Raw genomic sequence first — 9,464 nt, 5'->3', positions numbered from 1 at the left:
AGCATGAAAATAAAGTGTTACTGTAAGAAGCTCTGCCTGCTAGACAGTTCTCAGAAGAGCTTTGTGCCGCTTCTGAGAGCTGCTTGCTTTTTCTTTCCATTTTCAGGAGGGGAAAGAAATGTTCCTAATGAACCAAACCTTTTTAATTGATTATAAAAACAGAGAAGAACATAACAGTGGGAATTGTTGGCAAGGCTTTATAGCATGTGGCGAATCACTGCATATTCATTTGTTTCTCATTGGCCAAGATGAATCCTCTTTTGGTATTAAAGCAAATGTGCTGTGAAGTTGCAGAGGACAGGGTTTAACAACTTTTCCTGGCTGGAGGCCTGGGTAATTTTTTTTTTTTTTTTTTTTCTGGTGGAATGGTAGGAGGGCCAGGAAGTGGTGGGGGCAAGGAGCGGAGTAGGGAGCAGTGAAGTGGGGGAGTGTTTGAGGGAAGGCAAGAGCTGCATAGCACTGAGATATTCCCTGAAGTAGCTGACAAGAATGGCTTTGTACGTGTGGGTGGGAGGTGGGAGAGCTGCATGACAGTGTGGAAACTGCTGGAATAGTCTGAGTGCAGAGTAGCCATACTTGGCATAGAACATGATTATCTTGAAAGTCCAGGAAATGGGGCTGAAATGAATTATTTTATGACAGAAGAGAGGATATAATTCTTCGGACTTCAGCCTCTTTGCAATATGTCTCGAGGATTTGGAAGGACACTTGGCTATGTCATATGTAAACTAAGGGAGCATATTCTGCTTTCTCATCCTCCATTCATGCTCCCTGACTCAGGCTGTTATAACCACTCATCTTCCTTTTCTTCTATCTTTGTGTTCCTTACCACCGCCCCCCAGTGCCCCCCTCCCAACACACACCGTGTCTACCTTCTGTTCCAGTCAATCTGGACTCAGGTTATTCAGTTTGTTTAAAGAGTCAGTTTCCTCCTGCCTCAGGACCTTAGCACATGCTATTCCTTTCACCTGAGTGCCCTTCGCCAAGCCCCTGCTTCTCTCCACATGAGCCTAGCTGACTCTACTCATCCTTCAAGCCACAGCTTAACAGTATCTCTTCAAGGAAGCCTTCTGAGAATACCCTGACCAGCCTGGGTGGCCCTGTTAGGGATTCTTTACACAGGGTACTTTTCTTTTGTGGCAAGTATTGCAACTGTGATTACATAATTACTTGTGGTACTCAGCATGATATGAATGTTTCCGGCAGATCTTTGATAGGTATTAATTTAAAAATTTAACAAATTGTATGTTTTTATTTATATATTTCATTATGAAATGATGACAACATTTTTAGAGATAATAGTGTTTTCAATACTTGTGATTATTGACACAGCAGCATAGAGTACTCCCTGCCTGATTCCGGAAAGTATTAGAAAAGTTTATCCATCAGATATTTGTCCTTGTGACAGATTCAGAAGCTCATAGAGTTCTGCAAACTACATCACTCCAAGTTCCAAATAGATGGTGCGTGTTTAACAGTACATATGGTAAATATTTGAAGAAATATTTCAGAAGGTTTAAATGAGCATGTGCTTAAAATCTTTGCTAATTCTTATTTTATTTTGTCACTTGTTACTTCTAAATCAGCAGGCAAATTTCCCCGTCACTGAAAGTTTGTTTGTTCTTCAGATGGAGTGACCAGAGAAAAACCATGACCAGTTGAACCTCAGAGTCATGATAAACACTTTATGTTCAGAGGAAAATGTTTTATCTGAATAGTCTAAGACTGGTTGTTGGTTAATCAAGTCTTTTAAAGCGGTAAATTGGGAGGGGAGGGGGTGGATAAAACATATATTTAAATGTTCTAAGTCAGAACATAAATAAACATCTATTTTCCACTCTTATGATGTAGACCCCATCCCTTCCTTCCCTCTTTCCTTCCTTCCCTCCTTCCTTCCCTCCTTCCTTCCTTCCTTCCTTCCTTCCTTCCTTCCTTCCTTCCTTCCTTCCTTCCTTCCTTCTTTCTTTCTTTCTTTCTTTCTTTCTTTCTTTCTTTCTTTCTTTCTTTCTTTCTTTCTTCCTTTCTATGGAGTTTCACTCTGTCAGCCAGGGTGGAGTACAGTGGTGTGATCTCAGTTCACTGCAACCTCCGCCACCTGGGTTCAAGCAATTCTCCTACCTTAGCTGGGATTACAGGGGCGCGCCACTACGCCTGGCTAATTTTTTTTATTTGTGGTACAGATGGGGTTTCACCATATTGGTTGGGCTGGTCTCAAACTCCTGACCTCACGTGATCCACTGGCTTCGGCCTCCCAAAGTGCTGGGACTACAGGTGTGAACCACTGCGCTCAGCCCTGGTTCCTGACTTTCTGTTTGGTATTCCCCGACTAAAGTCAGCCATGATCTTTCTTGTATCAATCACACTCAAAATGCAGTATCTGCCGTTTCCAGGGTTTTGTTTTGTTTTATTTTTGTTTTGACAGAGTCTTGCTCTGTCATCAGGCTGGAGTGCAGTGGCACTATTTCGGCTCACTGCAACCTTTGCCTCCCGAGTTCAAGATTCCCCTGCCTCAGCCTCCTGAGTAACTGGGATTACAGGTGTGTGCCACCATGCCCAGCTTTTTGTATTTTAGTCAGGATAGGGTTTCATCATGTTGGCCAGGATGGTCTTGATCTCTTGACCTAGTGATCTGCCTGCCTCAGCCTCCCAAAGTGCTGGGATTATAGGCATGAGCCACTATGCCCAGCCTGTTTTCCAGCTGTTTTTTTTTTAAAGAGAACTAAAAGACATTTGAGAGTCATTCTGAAGGCAGAATTCTATTTTGTGTTTGTCTCTCCAGTCTTTTACAGTTGCCTCGCCCACACTGAATTTCATGGCCTCTTTTACTTGCTTGTCTTGATTGCGTCTTTCAGTAGCATTCATATAGTTTTCATGGAAACAACTCTTTTTACACTCATATTTCATAATTTGCATAATATGTTTAAATTATTTAATTACAATAAATTATACAACTGGCACCGATGGGTTTGGGAGTAAACACAAGTGAGTCTTGGAAAGCGGGGAAGAGGCACAGGAGTGGGGGTCTTGGCAGAGTGTTCAGTGGCTCAGAAAGTTTACAGAACGCAGGCAGAGTGTTGTTTAATCTCTCAAAGTGTTAAGCAGCGGTTCAAAGAAGTTCTTCTGTGTCTAAATGTGTTTAATATTTGATTAACATGAGTCTCCCCTGCCAGATAGAAAGAGTTCCATGGAGGCAAGAACAGCTCCTATGTATAGAAGATGTATTAGTCTGTTCTGACACTGCTGTAAAGAACTACCTGAGACTGGGTAATTTATGAAGAAAAGAGGTTTAATTGACTCACAGTTCCACAGGCTGTACAGGAAGCATTACTTGGAGGACTCAGGAAACTTAAGATCATGGCAGAAGGCAAAAGGGAAGGAAGCACCTCTTCCCATGGTGTCAGGGAAGAGAGATAGAGAGAAAAGGGAAGTGCCACACACTTTTAAATCATCAGATTTTGTGAGAACTCACTCACTGTCATGAGAACAGCAAGGGGGAAACCGCCTCCATGATCCAATCACTTCCCATCAGGCCCCTCCTCCAATTCTCATGAGATTTGAGCAGGGACACAAATCCAAACCATATCAGGAAGTGCCCAGTAATCACTTGTCGGGTGAATGAAAGGTCTCCTAAGTGCAAAGTTCACTCTCTGCTTGTGCTTTGGCTGATCATTTTCATCATTCATTTCCTGCCCTCAACAGTTTTTCAAAACCAACTTTACCATTTGAATGACTGATTCATTGATAAGATCCAGAACCACAGGAGCAGCTGTGACAGCTTCAAGTTTAGTCAAGAAATTTTAGCTTTTCTTTCTCCACTAAGAAGACTAATAGTTAAGGATGGTCTGTCAACCCAGAGATTTTCATTTTTAACAAAAGTATCAAGTGTCCCTCATACTAACAACCACAGCATAATGTGGCAAACAAAAATGTAATCACATTTAAAGCCATAAAAATATTAATGTGGGAGGTAGATATTTATAATAGAACTAGAAATCAAACCTGAATCAAAACTAGAGGGATTTTATAAGGCTTGATCATCTCTAAGTTCTTATGTATCTCTAAATACTGATACCAGAGGAATGATTCCTGATGTGCATGTGTGAAAATATAAGCAAATATTTTATGTGAACCCACTGCTTCCCAAATGCCTGGGCAGTGTTGAGGGCTACGATGGCTGCAGATGAGTAAGGCATGGTCCATTTCTTTGAAAAAAAATATCATCCAGTAGATCTGACTGGCTAAAATTACAAGGCAGAGTGAAAAAAAAATACTACAATGAAGGAGCATTGAAAAAGAGAGATTCTATTCTACTTGAGAGTTTAAAGAAAGAGATTTCTGAAGCTATACAATGGTTACTAACAGAAGAAGGCACACTTAACCTGTTTTGGAATATTGCCTAGAGATGTTGGCTTGGGTGGGAACAGTTGTCTAAGACATAGGAAAGAGAAAACCCAACAACTTGGAAGCTCTGTTTCTCCTTCTATCCCTGCCCTTTATCAAGCCTGGAGTCTAATTTCTCTTAGTAAAGAAAACAATAATATCAGCCGGGCACAGTGGCTCACTCCTATAATCCCAGCACGTTGGGAGGCAGAGGCAGGTGGATCACGAGGTCAGGAGTTCGAGACCAGCCTGGCCAACATGGTGAAACCTCGTCTCTACTAAAAATATAAAAATTAGCTGGACATGGTGGCACACGCCTGTAATCCCAGCTACTCAGGAGGTTGAGGCAGAGGAATTGCCTGAACCTGGGAGATGGAGGTTGCAGTGAGCCAATATCATGCCACTACGCTCCAGCCTGGGCCACAGAGGGAGACTTCATCTCAAAAAAAAAGAAAAAAGAAAAATAAAATAATAATACCAAGAAAATAAAATTCTGCTCCAAAGGTCAGCAGATCCCCCTGATTAGTAGTAATGGCTAAAGCGTGGACAGATGGGTGGTAGGAGGCTTTTATGTAGAAACAGCAAATGAGAAACTGGTGGCTTCAAAATCTGCCATAACTTTATGAGCATAGTCATTTCTTGAGGCCCGTGGGTTTTTCCAGGCCATCTGTGGAAATGACATTCACTATACCTCCTTCCCCATGGTCTGAGGGCGTGTGTTGGGGACAGATAATACCAGCTTCTACCCTTCTGTGAGATGACAGTGTTTCTTCCAGAATTTCACTTAAAAATGTCAGGGAGGTGTGTGATGGAGGAAAAATGAATACAGCAAGAGGTCCTGTTGAACAATAGGAAAGGAAGAATTTAGGCTGGATTAAAATGGCAGAAGCTGTCTTCGTAATTTCAGAGTGAATGCTGGTGATGATGAAGAAGTTGGGTGGTGTGATTGAAACTAGGAGCTTGACTGTGATGTTGAATTTGATTCCAGATTATTGACAAATATCTTCCATGTGACTCTCCAAAGATCTCTGAGTATAGTAAGGAGGCAAATGGAGACTCTCCCTTTACTTACGGTTGTAATTCCCTTCTTAATTCTCAGCCACTCAGTTACAAAGTTTTGTTGGTGAACTAAGGGAGCAATTTAGCTTTTATTGAGAATAAACATTTTTTGAGGTGCTGATATAGAGCCTATCTGAGTTTGAGAAGTTATTTTAGAATATCTTCTATGATCATGAAGGAATCTTCAAGAATGTCGGTGGTGTAAACTGGATAATAGAAGAGTTGATTGCTCTGACGGGATCATGCTTTTCTGTAGGAATAAGTGCTGATCAGGTAGTGATGGTTAATTATTTTGGGTCCATAGATGTTGACCAAACACCAACCTTCAAATAGTCAAATTTACCAAAATTCTTGAAATGAAGATCTCGTAGGTTGGCAAATTACCAGAGCATCCAGGCAAATTTACCTCGACATTTAAGAGCGATACAATTTTTATGAAGTACCTAAAGGAAAATTTCAAGGAACCATAAACCTCAGGTTTATTAATATTTCAATTCCAGAAAACTCTGCCTTTACTTCTGATTAACTAATGGCCATGTGGCCAGCGAAAAGGCCCTAATAAAATAGCATTTTCTTTTGGACACACAGCCAAAGAAATTACACATGTATTCTGAATATGTTGCACTATCACGAAGCTGGCAAGATTCTTCGTTGGTGCCGTACGCAGCTTTCTTTCAGATGTGACCCCCCTCCTCTTGCCTCTTAGGCATTCAGAATTCTCAAGACTTGCCTTCTCTGCTCCCTCTGCCTACACTTCCTCCTCTCAAAGATTGCTCTTATACAAGGAGCTGATGTTATGAGTCTCTGGAGGCAAATTTGTTAGTGTGTTACCTGGAACTAGGGCACAAGAAACAAAGTTAGGAGTGACGGGAGTGCCATACATTTTAAACAACTGTGGAAAGAGACAGTATTTTGAATTTGATTTTTTGAATAGGTAATACATCCATATGGTTTAATTTCTTGTTTGTTTTGTATTATTCAAGAATTTTTATGCATGTAAAAGAAAAAATAAACATAAATTATTATATCCTCTTTTCTCAAAAAGTAGCATATCAGATGAACTGTTCCCATTTTACTTTCTTTAAATGTCTTGAAGATCTTTTTTTTTTTTTTTTTTATTTTATTTTTTATTTTATTTTATTTTTTTAATTTTCCACTGGACTATAGGCTTTGGGGCACATGAGCAGAGCATGCAAGACAGCTGCGCAGGCACACACATGGCAGTGTGCTCCGCCCCTCCTCTCCCCTTCACCCACACCTGGCACCTCTCCCCAGGCTATCCCTCCCCACCTCCCCCTCCCACTGGCCCCCCCCTCCCCCCAACAGACCCCAGTGTTCAGCACTCCCCCCTCTGTGTCCAGATCTTTATCAATACACAGAAACGTATTTATTCTTTTCATATTTTTACATCTACACAGAATTCCATTTTACAGATATATATATAAATTATATACTTAGTTTTCTGCTTAGGAACATTGGAGTTATTTTAATCTTTGCTGTTAAAAAAGTATACAGTAAAGAGCACTTTCAGAAGTCATTTTGAACATGTGTAAATATATCTGTAGGAAATTTTCCCAGAAATAGTCTCACTGCACTCAAGGTATGTGCATATATAATCTCAACAGATATTGTCAAATCACCTTCGATCGAACTTGTACCCATTCACTATCCCACAGGTGATGTACGAGAGTGCCCGTTTCCCCATAGCCTCAACAACAAAGTATTATAATGAAAGGGTTTTAATCCTTATTAACCAAATGTCCAAGATTAGAGAGCTTTTGAGAAAGAAATTTGTTTTATAGCTAAAAACTTCTCAGTCTTCTTAAACCACTTCCCTTGGGCAGAAGCAACAAAGCAACACTTGCTACATTCCAGGCACCATGCCAAGGATTAGGGATAAAAAGGTAAATGCTTTCTTTTTTACATTTCTTTTTTTCTCCCCTGCCTCCCTCCCTTCAAAGTTATCAAGGCCTATTGATTTTATGTTTCCAAGTAGAAAGCTTATTAAGCCTATCTTCTCTCCATCCTTTATATGTGATTTCAAGAGCTTCCTAATTGCTTGCCTGTCTGCTGTTCCTCCCAAATCCAATCTATAGCCTCTCTTTGCTTAAGTGATCTTTCTGTGATATAAATTGAATCTTGTCCCTCGCTCATTTCTTTATGGCTCCTCTTGACTCGTGGAACAATGTCCATTTTCCTTCCAAGCTCAGCTCTGATGGTCTGTATAACTTCCTCTTCTGTAATTCTCTTCTTTTTCTTCTCTACCTGAAAAATTCTCTCTCATCTTCTTTCATTTTATGCACCATCTCCTCTTTGATATTTTCTAGGATGGTACCCCAAACTCTGCCATGCCAATTAGAATTAATTTTTATAACTTCTGATGCCTGTGATACTGTTCTGTGTGCTTATTACTCCTACTCAACAATAGCCCATTGAAGAAAAAACTTTTTTTAAAAAATATATATTTTATTGTGTTTTAGGTTTGGGTGTACATGTGAAGAACATGCGAGATTGTTGCATAGGTGGTACATACATGGCAATGTGGTTTGCTGCCTTCCTCCCCATCACCTATATCTGGCATTTCTCCCGTGTTATCTCTCCCCAACTTCCCAGTCCCCACTGTCCCTCCCCTCGTTCCCCCCAGTGTGTGATACTCCCATTTTTAGATATTCAATTCTTGGAACTGCATGGGGTCATCATCCCAACAAGCTTAATTATGTAATAATAATTAGTTAATAAAGGTTCTGAGCCAGTTCCAAGATATGTTCTAAAAAGAAATTACAATAGTCTTATGGCTGGTGGAAATGGAAATGAATAACTTCGAATTCAATTAGCCATCTGTCTGAGGATGTTTTGTCACAAATCTAGGTTGAATTTGTAAGTTTAGATATGTGAATCTACCCAAGATTTGGGTAAGACTGCGGATAATATGGCAGACTTCACGCAGTGGCAGAGAATGGTCAGGTGGTGACCCAACCCATTATTCTTCTCCCTGCACACAGCTGGCCAGCTTCTCTCAGCTGACCTTGAAGTTAGGTGAAACTGTAGACTGAGTTTAGACCCAAGAAATATGAATGGAAGTGAATGTAACTTCCAGGTCTAATACCTTAAAAACTCCTATGAAATGTTTCATACTCACTCTCTTCTCTTATTCCCTGCCTGGATGCAGAGGGCTTAATGGAAAACTGTGAGTACCTAGAAAATAGTGGGATTAGATATCAGAACCACTACATGGAAGACCACTCACCAAATATCCAGTTGGATTTTAGCAGGATTAAGAAATAAACCCTTTATTGTGTTCAGTCACAAGAGTAATAAGGTTGTTGCGGCAGCTAGCTTAACCTGAAAATACATACTTGCAAACATATATACACATACTCATGTTATTTAATCTAATGACCACTTGGATCCTTTACCAGAAAACAAAAAGTGTGGTATGTACATGTGCAAATAGAACCAAGTCAGAGTGAGACATCACCTGTTCCCCTCCAGAGGTAGGGGAAAGCACTAGGAAAAAGTCTGTTGGTCTTTCTCACCACCTTGCTGTGTGACCAGCATGTAGGCAAGGCAGCTGGAAGCACTTATTCAGGTGCCAAAATGCCTGATTGTAATTTAATAAGTGCTTTCTCTTCCAATCAGTAATGGATGCTCTTTATGTATAGAAACTGCTTTCAATCCTCTCTACACATTTTGCTCCTGTATAAACATCTTTGCATAACTTCTTTTTAGACGAGTCCTAATTCACAAGTGAAAATTCGTGACTCTGAGTTCACTGTCACATACAGCCCCCTTTTAGGTTCCTGAATATTAAAAATGATTTGCCAAAATATTCTTCTGCACAGCATTTGTCTACTTTTTCTTAGATGAACTTTGTCAGGATAAATTGACCTAGAAGTAGTTTCTAGAATTGGTGTTCTTTTTTCACCAAGTACCATACTTACAGTTTTCTTTTTTCTCCATATGTACTTATTTCCTTGGGACTCTTATCTCAGTCTTGTAACTAAAATAATCTATGTGGTGATGAC

This window comes from Callithrix jacchus, chromosome 6 (genome assembly GCF_049354715.1).
Source record: "Callithrix jacchus isolate 240 chromosome 6, calJac240_pri, whole genome shotgun sequence".
In the NCBI taxonomy this organism is placed as follows: Eukaryota; Metazoa; Chordata; class Mammalia; order Primates; family Cebidae; genus Callithrix; species Callithrix jacchus.
This window is presented reverse-complemented; position numbering follows the sequence as displayed.